Below are 11103 nucleotides of genomic sequence, written 5' to 3' on the forward strand. Positions count from 1 at the left end.
GATCGGACTACCATGTTAAGAGAGGTTCGTATCTGGTGCCCAGCTATTGCCCCTTGGGTCGAGTACTAGTATTGTCAACCTGCAAGGTTATATTTGGGAGATGGCTACATATGGTCTGCTACTAGGGTCCAGCAAGGCGACCCTTTGGGTCCCCTTCTCTTTGCAATGGTGCTGCATCCTCTGATTCTACAGATTTAGTCCAGTTGTCAATTATTGCTACAGGCTTGGTACCTAGATGGTGGGACTCTGATCGGAGATACAGAATAGGTGGTGACAGCTTTGGGTATGATTCAAGAAGAAGGACCTTCTTATGGGCTGGTTTTTAATGTGGCTAAAACTGAGGTATTTTGGCCATCACTGGATCCATGTCTCCACTCCCAGTCTCTTTCCTTCAGATCTGTCCCATCCTCAGCAGGGGGTTAGGTTGCTTGGAGGTGCGGTCAGCACTGATCAATCCTTTGTCAGGGGCCTTGCTCGAAAGCGTGTTGAAAATGTTATAACTTTGATGGACTATTTAGCTGTGTTGGAAGATCCTCAGTGTGAGTTAGCGCTTTTATGAGCTTGTGTTGGGCTTTCTAAGTTGGTCTTTGCGATTCGTACTTGTCCACCATCGCTTTTTAGAGAGGCAGCTAAGACTTTTGATCGATATCTCCGCAGTGTTCTCCAGGGTATTGTGGTTTCTGATGGTCCTGGCTTCGGTGATTTGTAGTGGCATTTATCGACACTCCCATTACGTCTTGGTGGGTTAGGTATCTATTATGCCTTTGATATCTCTACTTTTGCTTTCGTGGCCTCCCGTTGCCAGACTTCTGAGCTTCAGAACCATATTTTTAGGAGTTGTGGCCTAATGCATGTTGATACGATTCTTGATGTTGCTAGCAGTGTATTGAGTCTCTGTCTACCATGCAGCACATTGTCGACACTTTTTAGGTTTCAAATATCGACATGATCATGTCAGAGACATTTTATGTGATGCATTTTGGAGGGCTGGGGTACAAGTGAATAAGGAGGCTCCCGTCAATTTTCTTACTGATCCGAATGAGAGAAGATCGACACTTCGGCCTGCGGATGTATTGATCTACAGTTGGTCTGAGGGGAGGCATGCGTGTGTTGATGTAATTGGAGCCTTTTCGTTGGTAGGGATTGGGAATGGAGTCTTTGAGGTGGGTGACGCAGCTAATAGAGCAGTGACAGAAAATATTGAGAAACACGAGGAGGCTTGTAGGGCTAACCAGCATTGTTTCATTCCGTTCAGTTTCGACACTTTTGGTTTCTTGTCACAATAGTCTGTTGAGCTCTTTAAGAGATTGTAGAAAGTTATGGACTGCAACGTAATGACAGCTGGTTCTAACAAGTTTGTATTTAGGAGGATATGATTTGCCATTCAGAAAGGACTTGCGGCGCAGCTTGTTGCATGCTTGTCCTAATTATTTATAAAACTCGTTACCATTATCAATAAAATTTCCACTTCTTAAAAAAAAAAAAAAAAAAACTTAAAACAAACACCCCAAACTCTCTCACAAAAAAAATACTAAACCAAAATCGAAAGAAAACATACTTCAATAAAACAATCGGTAGCCCAAATTTATATTATACGTTATTCGTCAGGAGTTATGGTTGAATCAATCAACTAGAGGTTATTGTTTCTCGATTCTTGAAGGTGTTTTTGTTAATCGAAGAAGAAGAAGAAGAAGAGATGGCTTCAAGACCCATTGTTCCACCGCAAGCAACAAGAGGTAAAATACTGTTTCTTTGTATACCCATTCTTTTGTTTTTTTTTATATTTGGTATTCCTTTCTATTCTATCTGTCTCTTCACCGGTTTTCTATTGATGATTCTCTAATAAATAAAATTTAATGATTTTAAATCTTCAATTCGAAGGAGGATTTGGAATTTAATTGCCTGATACCTCAGGCTCTCAACTTGAGAGACAGACAATGGCTGTGCATAGTGCATCTTTGGCAGCAGTGGTGACATGTACATATGAAGCACATTAGCCATATTCGCACAGGAAAATCGAATAGCCAAGTGAAGCTCCCCCATTTTCTTAACACTAGAAGGGTGTAGCATCAGTAACGGGTATGCATGAGTGTAGACACGTTCAGATTCCAAAGTCGAAAGTTGAATTCTCACTTTTCCTATTCGAGAGTCACGCCCTCCAACTCCAATCATCGCCACGGTCGCGGGGATCGGACCCTCCCATGTATACCGCTTCATCACCATGCGAAAAGTGCGAACCCATTTCGACCATACTTTGCAATGCAAGTATGCATCAATTGTGCTTCCTTTTCCCACCTTGATCTTCATTGGCATTAGTCCGGTTGCTCCCCAAGACACCCATCTCAAGCACACTAACATGCGGTTTCCAGAGTTGTTTTGCAGTAGGCCTTCCATCACTACTGTACATCATAAACTCATCCAGAACATGGTAACCTCCATCAAGTGAGAGACGAAAATGAATCCTAGAACCAAACCTGTTAGACACTTTTGGCTCATTGAAGTTATTGTTCATATCAAGACTAAACCACTTTGAGACCATAGGCGGCAGTGGAAAAATCTACGTCCAAGGTGTTTGGAAGTTGGACTGATGGAAAAAAAAAATAACTCCTGAATTTTTAACTGAACTATTGGATTCTACATGTATGTTTACTATCTTTTTATAACTGAATTTGTTGGATATGGGATTGGGTATATTTGTTCGATTGTATAATGCTTATAACCCAAATTTTGTGTTTGATTTCATATTTTTACCAATAGTGCAAGGACGTTTTGAATTCCTTTCAAAGATATTCAGAAACATGATTTTTGGTCTCTACGATATTAGTTTATTTTTATTTTTTTAAATGTGTTTATGGTATAGTTAGTTATTTTCAATGATTAACATAGAGAATGAACAAAACTAGGTTCTTATCGTTAATGATGGTGTGTTATTATTTGCTATCAACTACCAACAATTACTAAGTTAACAAGAAATATGTAGTAGATTGTGATAACATATTATCGGTAAATTTGATTTTAGAATATTTTCATGTACTACTGTTTGATTGCACTAACTGGCAACCATGCAATGTATCTTGCCATCTAATTCCAATCAGTGTCTTTGTTGATTTGAATTATTTGGTAATAAAATTTCAATTGCATAAGCTCTTAAAGGGTGTGAACTGATTTGTTAATTTTCTTTATTTTACGTGGTAACACTCAAACACCTTTGCTCCAATGTACCATATTTTCAATAGTTTTACGCTTTCTAAGTACATTACCCGTGTAATTTGTTGAGCAAGCCTTGCATAACTAAGCGTAGTTAATATTACGATAATTAGATAGTGTGACTTGATTGATATAATTGCTTAGTCTGCTATTGATAAAAACAATGCCAAGATGGTTTTAACCATTTTGAATGAGAATTAACTTACATGACGTATTTGTAGGGGAAAAAATTGTTATGTGAGTGCAATGCATAGTGATAGAGGAATTAACATTCAAAGTTTTTGAGTTTGATTTATAACATACCTATTCTTTTTCACTTATAAAATTTACTTGTTATATTGTTTTGATGTATATGATGTGAGTTAGAAGCTTAAATATATTCACGTTTACAAGCTTTATAGATGGTACTACTTTTAGCGTGAATGATTGCACATGTTCGTATCAATTTTAGTGAATCCCATCTAACTTGGGTGTTTGTTTGGAATTATAGGCTTATAGCTTTTGTAAATTCTTATCATTTGCTCATATTTTGGTGGTTGCTCAGGAAACGAAAATCTTATTGTGAAATTTTTCAGTAAGATTTGAGTTCATTTTTTTTTGTCAGATTCATGTATTTTAACACTGTCTTCATTCCTCTGTTAGTAACTTTGGATATGTCTTCCTTATACACCATTTCGATTGAAGCATGTTAGATTAATATTGATTATTAGTTTTTCATAGGACTTATGACTCCAGTGGTGGCCAAATGATGGGTTTTTATTCTTTTTAATGAACCAATATGGTCCATTTGACATAATTGGTGTAAAAAAATGGAAGAGAAAGCTTCACAGCGTCATCTGTTGTTCAAGCTACGAAAAAAATGTACTAATCGTCCAAATTTGCCTAAAGCATTTTGTTGTATAATTGTTTCGAAGAACTATCATAAAAATTAGGCAACTTATGTTTGATATAGATTATTCTGCTACATTGGATGGATTTAAAACATAATTTTGATAAAAGATAACCCTTTCATGCATCATTTTCATTACTTTTTTGCTTTCTACAGGTAAATGCTCCACAAAATCAGCATATGAAGCAATTAGAGGGCATGGACAACCTGTGTGTTGGAGTACGCTAATGTGGTGTCGATGGTCTCTACCTAGACACAAGTTTATGATGGGGCAATAATTACTATCTAGAGCCCTACGTTCTTACCCAGGACAAATTGGTGTAGCTCAAGATCTTAACTTCTTCATATGTAATACTGCTAGAGAAAGCATTCAACACCTTTCTTTAACTGTGGGTACACAGTACAAAGACAATCTGGAAGGAGGTAAACAAGGTTGTGGATACCAAAGAATAGTTTTAGAAGCTTAGGAAGAATGGAAATGGATTCTTCACACAGTAAAAAAGAAAAATACACTTTTTTGAAATTTTTTAAAGTTTGCATGGAAAGTACCACTCTATATTGGTTATGGAAAAAATGAAACAGTAGAAGATTCAAGAAATAGGCATGTGATTAGAGGACTTTACTCAACGGGCCCAAGGAAGAAATCAGAAGGATTCTACAAAACAAAATGATTCGGGTACGTGATAATCCTTTAATAAGGGATTTTACAAATAGATTGGGCATACTGGTCACATCTATCCCCGCTCAGCAACTCTCTCTCATTTGGGAACCACCTGACCCAGGATAAATGAAACTTAACATTGATGGTAGCTAACAGTCTGGTAGAGCAGGATCAAGAGGTGTCATCAGGGACCACAACTCTGCCAAAAGGCGTAAGAACTGTGATCAGCCAAGAGTTGATAGCAATTGTTAATGTTCTCAAAATATGCAGAGAAGGAAATAACAAGGTGAAGATTGAAACATATATATTCAAAACACGCAGCTCAGATAATAAGCAAGAAGGAAAGAACTCCATGGGAAGTGGAAAACAAAGTCTTAGAGATTTGGGAGCTGATGCAACAAGTATGACAAGTGCAGGTTGTTCATGTATATAGGAAGGCAAATACAGCTGTAGACTTTGCTTGCATTTTTGCGAAAAAAAAAATACACAATAAAAAAACACACTATATTGGCGGGTTAAACGGGGTCATCAAGCTGTGGGCTATTTGACTTTCTGAATAGGGATTTACTGTAGTCAACTCAAATCAACCCAATAAATCTTGATAGAGAATAAACCAATAAATCCTTGTAGAATAATAGGATACAGTACATCATTGAATTTTTCAACATATGGATTAAATTGCATATGAGAATCCAACTGAGAAGACTTCTTCAGTAATGTTTTTTCTCCCACTGTGTGCGCGCATGCATACGAAGCGTAGATTTGCTGTTAAAACAAGAGGCTGCAAAAACCATACCCATCCTTTTGTGTAGACAATGACGGTGGTTCTAGACTTTCTAGCTTCGTAGAAATAAAAGTGAACAATAATATAACACAAATGAATACAAAATTACATATAGCTTTGGATAGTTACGACAATATGGAGAAGGGGAAATTTGGAGGATATTAGTATAAGCGAGATCCCTTTTATCTAGCATTGACTTGACTTTTGTGCCATTTTGCTAAGTTTGGTGAGATGAATTCATTTGAATTTGAATGAGGAGTATAGTTCATAACTTGCTTTTCTGCCTAGAATTGAGAAGCTCTGTTGTAGGCATGTCAGATGTGAATGAGTTTATCATATTGTTTTGTAGGGGAATAATTAATGTCTTTGAGATAGTTCTATGTTGTTACAAACTTCTCAAAGAGGCAAGGGTCCATTTAATTGATGTATTTTAATTAGACTTATTTCACTTTTATGTGTAAGAATCCTATAAAATTGTGGTGGCATGGTGATGCTATTAAAAATGTAATTAAATCACCTTAAAAGATTTTCATTATTGTCATATATCTAGGGGATGAAGTTGCACGGTTTTAAGATGTCGGTCTCTATTCCAGACGGATATTGTTGTTTTGTTACTCTTTGGCATAGATTGGCTTTGTGCATCACTTATCCAAGATTTAGATGAAATACAGAAGAATTTGTGAATGATTGATTTCTCTTTTTGCTAGAAAAGAAGGTAGGTTGGGGAAGTGATGATCCTTTTATTTTATTTTTCAACTTTCGACAGTAGAAACCTTCATTCAAGAATTGTACGTTTTTATTGATGGGCTGGATGCTCCATGATAAAGTTGAAACAATATTGGTTACCAAAAAAATGTAGAAAGTAGAAACGACGATATTGAATATTGTACAACTTCAACTTCTAAGTACTTATTTAATTGTTTTTTACCCCAATTGTCGGTAATGTTTGAAGCTTTGTTCTCCGAAAAAAGTTCCAAACTCTTAAGTGGGTACGCATTTATATTTTTACGTAATCTAAATTCATTAACAAAAGCCCAACAAAAGTTTTTAAAAATTAAAGAAACCCAAATTAACTAGCCTTAAATTTATAAGTGAACAAAAGCCCAATTAAATTTTTTTGAAAAATTAACAGGCCCAGACATGATGGGTTTAAAAATAGTAGGCCCGACCACAGGTTGGGGTGCATGGCTAGTTCTAATCAGTTTCCCACAAATATAAGGAACGATAGGGTCATTAGTACGTTGTACGCTATTTGGGAAAGAAAATCATTTGTTTCCTTAAACCCTTTCCTTAATTAGTTAAAACACTTAATAAATTTAATAATGATGTGCATTTTTCAATCTAAACTTCTTGTGCAGATCATACCAACGTTTTCTATCGAATTAAACCTTTTTAGCAGGTCTTTTCTTATCAATTCATTGCGAATAGGATTGGTTTGCAACCATACTTGGTAGTTTCCAAATTGGACTTAGAATCACCTATTTTTTATCAACGTTTTCTATATGGTTGCCAATTAGAACTCTCTTGCTGAAACATGGAAAATAGAAATACAATCAAAATCTCTAAGGAGGTTCCACGTGGCATGGTAGAGGGCATGATAGAAAGCCACCTAGGAAAGAAAACTATTTTTTAGCAAGTTTTTTTTTTCTTTGGTAAAATATATAGGAAGTAAAAATACACTCAAACTCTCTAAATAGGTTCCACGTGGCATTGTAGGCTATTAGAAAAAGACTATCTCTCATATTAGAGTGCCACCTAGGAGAGAGAAATCCTCCCTTAGAGGTCTCTAGTTTAGTATATAGATAGTAGATTTTCTGGGAGGCAGTTATGGAGATCATCAGTATGGAATCAAGCTCTTGAAGTCTACTAATAAGTACGAACTACTAACTCCTTTGCATTGTAGATTTAAACATTTTCTAATGAACTTTTATGAAGGTGCGAAGACGGCCAACTAACAAAGTTGAATTGTTTTGCCGAGGTCAAATTTTTACTGTCTAATATGACTTTAAGACATACAAAGTTCATAAAATGACATTAATATAGATAATAAAAAGAGTAAAAGAGGAATTAGGAAATCAAATAGATAGCATGATAGTCATAATAGTCTAATATAAGTAGTATAAGTGATAAGCTCCCAAATGTGCATTTTATTACCCGTATATTGCTGCATTACAGTCCCTCTTATCCTTAACGAAAAGACAACTCATAGTTTTTATTGTCTCTTTAAGGTTAAGGAGTATTTCAGACCACTTATCATAAAATCTGCATCTTAACACCAAAATGAGTCTTAACACGCTTATTATGAAGAACAGTAGCTGATATGGAAAAGTGCTGAAAAAGTCAAAGTCAATTGGTCAAAGTCCTCAAATCAGAAAACCAAAGATGGAGGCCCTTATCTCAAATTATGAAGACTTTCTCCCTAAACCTACATTGGTCATGAAGAAACCAAAAAGTAAAAGCAAAAGCAAAAGTGAAAAGGTGAGGTGTCTAGTTTGTAATGGAGGAGGGCAAATCTATAAATGGCAAAAGTAGGGGTATATAATCAAAAAGCAAAAGAAAGAGAACTCATCCATTGTCTTAGGATCCAAACCATTTGGTTTGTTTATTTTCTTGTCTTGTTTTTCAATTTATGTTTTTATTTTTTTGTTGTTTTATTTCATTTCAATCTTGTTATTTACTTGTTCTTTATTTCAATTAACTTGTTATCTTCTTGTTCTTTGTTTTAATCTTCAATCTTGTTTGTTGCTTTCATTTCAATGTTTTAATCAATCTTCCCTTTCATGTTTTCAAGTCACTTCAATACAACAATCAAAGCTTTCAAGTTTTCATAGCTTATAACCATTCTAATCCTACAAGAGACTACATTTCTTCTTCATATCTCCCTCACTCAAACTCTAAATAATTTAGGATGAACCTCAACTCTTAATCTAAACTCTTTTAAAGTATACTCACTACAATATTAAAGCTTCAAATGGCGTCGCCGTCATGGATTGAAGGAGTGAGAGTGATTGGTTGAAAATCTAAGAAGGGAGCATCATTCTCATCTTTCCATTTATATATATTTTTTTTTTCAATTTTTCATCATTTTATTTTTATTGTTTCTCTGTACTGAGATACTTTTTTGCAAAAGCGGAACAACGAAGCTGGAAAGGAGCTGAAGACAAACGTAAAAAAAAACTGACGGCCGTTCACTAGAGCCGGCGGGCGTGGCAAGGGTGACCGCCCACGACTTCTAGCGAGGTGTGGCCGGTTTTGTTGCAGTCCAATTGATTTGTGACACACAGTTGTACTCCGAGCCCAAATTTTGTAATAGAGTAGGAGAAAACAGTGGAACTTGTTTGTAATAGTTAGTGATAAAAAGAAAAACGAAAAAAAAAGAGAAAAATTGGTTTTTGATTGATTTCTTATGATGAACATGAGTTAAACTTGGATTAAGTTTTATACTTACCAATGTATTAGAGTTTTAATTGCTTTGGGAAATTTAAGTGTGTGAGGCAAGTTGTGGATCATAGCTCACACATTATGGATCAACTTGGTAATCAATACTCTAAGTCCATTTGACTCTAGTTAATCTAGGTGATTAATCTAAAACTAGTTAATTAGATTAGTATAATTGTAGTTTAGTTTTAAGTTTGAGCCCTTGAAGGTAAAGTTGTATAAATTGTCAAAAACCCAACTTGTGGGCTTTTTAAGTGGGCCTTTATTATAACTTAAAACAGGGTAAAACTCGAAAGGTTAGGCCTGATTCTCATATCAAGCGCCAACCGACGTCCTCTTCTCCTCAAGCAGCGTGTAAGCACGGCTTAAGAGATAAATTCTAAACCTCCTCGAAGCCCAAGTAAGAGGATACTTGTATGTTCAAGCATGTTTATGTGATTGTTTGAAATTTACTTTCTGCACTACAATTTACATTCGCGCATAAGGCTGAACCCGAGTCATAACAACCATTAGGAAGTCATTACCCAATGTAGGTAAAATGGACGTTGCTTGATTCTTGAAAACCCTAGACCAAAAAAATTAATTAAAATCAATCAACTAGAGCCCAAGTAGTCATGCTCCTCAAGAAAAGGACAAAAATATAGCCACGAGAATTTAGAGTAATAAGTTACCAGATTCCGGTGGACCAACTACCTTCCTCATTCCCCTTTCCCAGATTTATCGTGAGTGAGATCTTGGTAGCAAACAACTTGGTGAAGTGACTGCCTACTCTTCTGAGACGTGTAGTAGAGCCATCCTAGTCTCGCACCCAATTGTTCCTCTGAACAGGGCATAGTAAAATATAGGCCAAAAGTAATGTTTTCAAAACTCCATACTTGCAAAAACGAATTTCGATTTCTTGAGCATACATTGCACCATTTGCGCATATTAGAATAGTTTTGGGGTCTTGCTAAAAGTGTATGATACTACGTTTAGGCACTTTTAGTATTAGCAAGAATAAAACTTACTAACGTAGGAGAGTTCGTCGACCTAGACAATCTCTTGTTTCTAACCCTCCATCTCTTAAGATGGTTGACGAAGTAGTGCAAGCTGAAGAGCCTCTCTTCAACTTCTACACACGGTTGCAAGATGGGCCTCCATCTTGTATACGACTCACACCATTTACGAGCGATTTTAGGATTCCACCGAACGTGTTCAATCTTCTACCCATCTTTCACAGGTTAGAACACGAGTTACTGTACGAGCATCTACGCCGGATACATGAAGTATGTAATACCTTTCATCATCTGGGCGTCACCGACGATCAGGTGAAGCTACGAGTGTGTCTTTTCACTCTATCTGGCAAGAGTCATGCTTGGCTTCTTTTACAGAAGGCCGACTTTTTCAATAAATGGGAAATGGTTGTGTTCTCCTTCATGAAGAAGTACTTTCCGCCGAAGAAAATAGAAGAGATAAGAAGTAAGATATAGTTCTTCAGACAGAGTTCGAGTGAGACATTTTTCGAAGCATGGGATAGATTCTTTGGCCTAATCCATTCATGTCCTCACCATAAACTAGAAAAATTCACTCTTGTCCAATGTTTCTTCAAAGGCATTCTCCCAGAACACAAAGTAACCCTTGACATTATGAGTAATGGTAATTTTTTAGATAGAGGTGGAACCGAAGCTTTAACCTTTCTTGAAAACCAAGCTGAAAATAGTACCCATTGGGGCGACATAAACAATTCCAAAACAGCCCAACCCAGTACATCTAAGGTTAGTGGTATTTTTGAGATGAAATCAGATCCATAAATCAAAACCCTAATAGAAACCCACACAAGAAAGATAGATGCCCGCACAACCAAACAAAAAGACCAAACCCTCATCCTGTCCTGAACATAAATACCTTACCATGCAATTTCTGTCTAAGCTTTAATCATATAGATGCCACCTATCCCTTGATCACAAACTTATCATCACTTCAGCCAGAAGAAATGTGTGCTTTCAATATACCAAATACACCATGGAAACAACATCCAAACTTCGCATGGATGAACATTCCATAAAACCAAACACCACCAGGTGTCAACAAACCAACCAATACTGCTTTCAGATAAGGACAATGACAAGGTACCTATAACAATCA

The 11103-nt window shown here is 36.3% G+C and overlaps 1 non-coding gene across 1 annotated transcript; it reads right to left on the reverse strand.

The window, feature by feature from the left end:
- Positions 1–10428: 10428 nt before the first annotated feature.
- On the reverse strand, positions 10429–10534 carry LOC147517429 (small nucleolar RNA R71). The gene has a single exon (XR_015214556.1). It is a non-coding gene; the product is annotated as a small nucleolar RNA R71 (small nucleolar RNA).
- Positions 10535–11103: the final 569 nt, after the last annotated feature.

This window comes from Coptis chinensis, chromosome 2 (assembly GCF_015680905.1).
Source record: "Coptis chinensis isolate HL-2020 chromosome 2, ASM1568090v1, whole genome shotgun sequence".
NCBI classification, from domain to species: Eukaryota; Viridiplantae; Streptophyta; class Magnoliopsida; order Ranunculales; family Ranunculaceae; genus Coptis; species Coptis chinensis.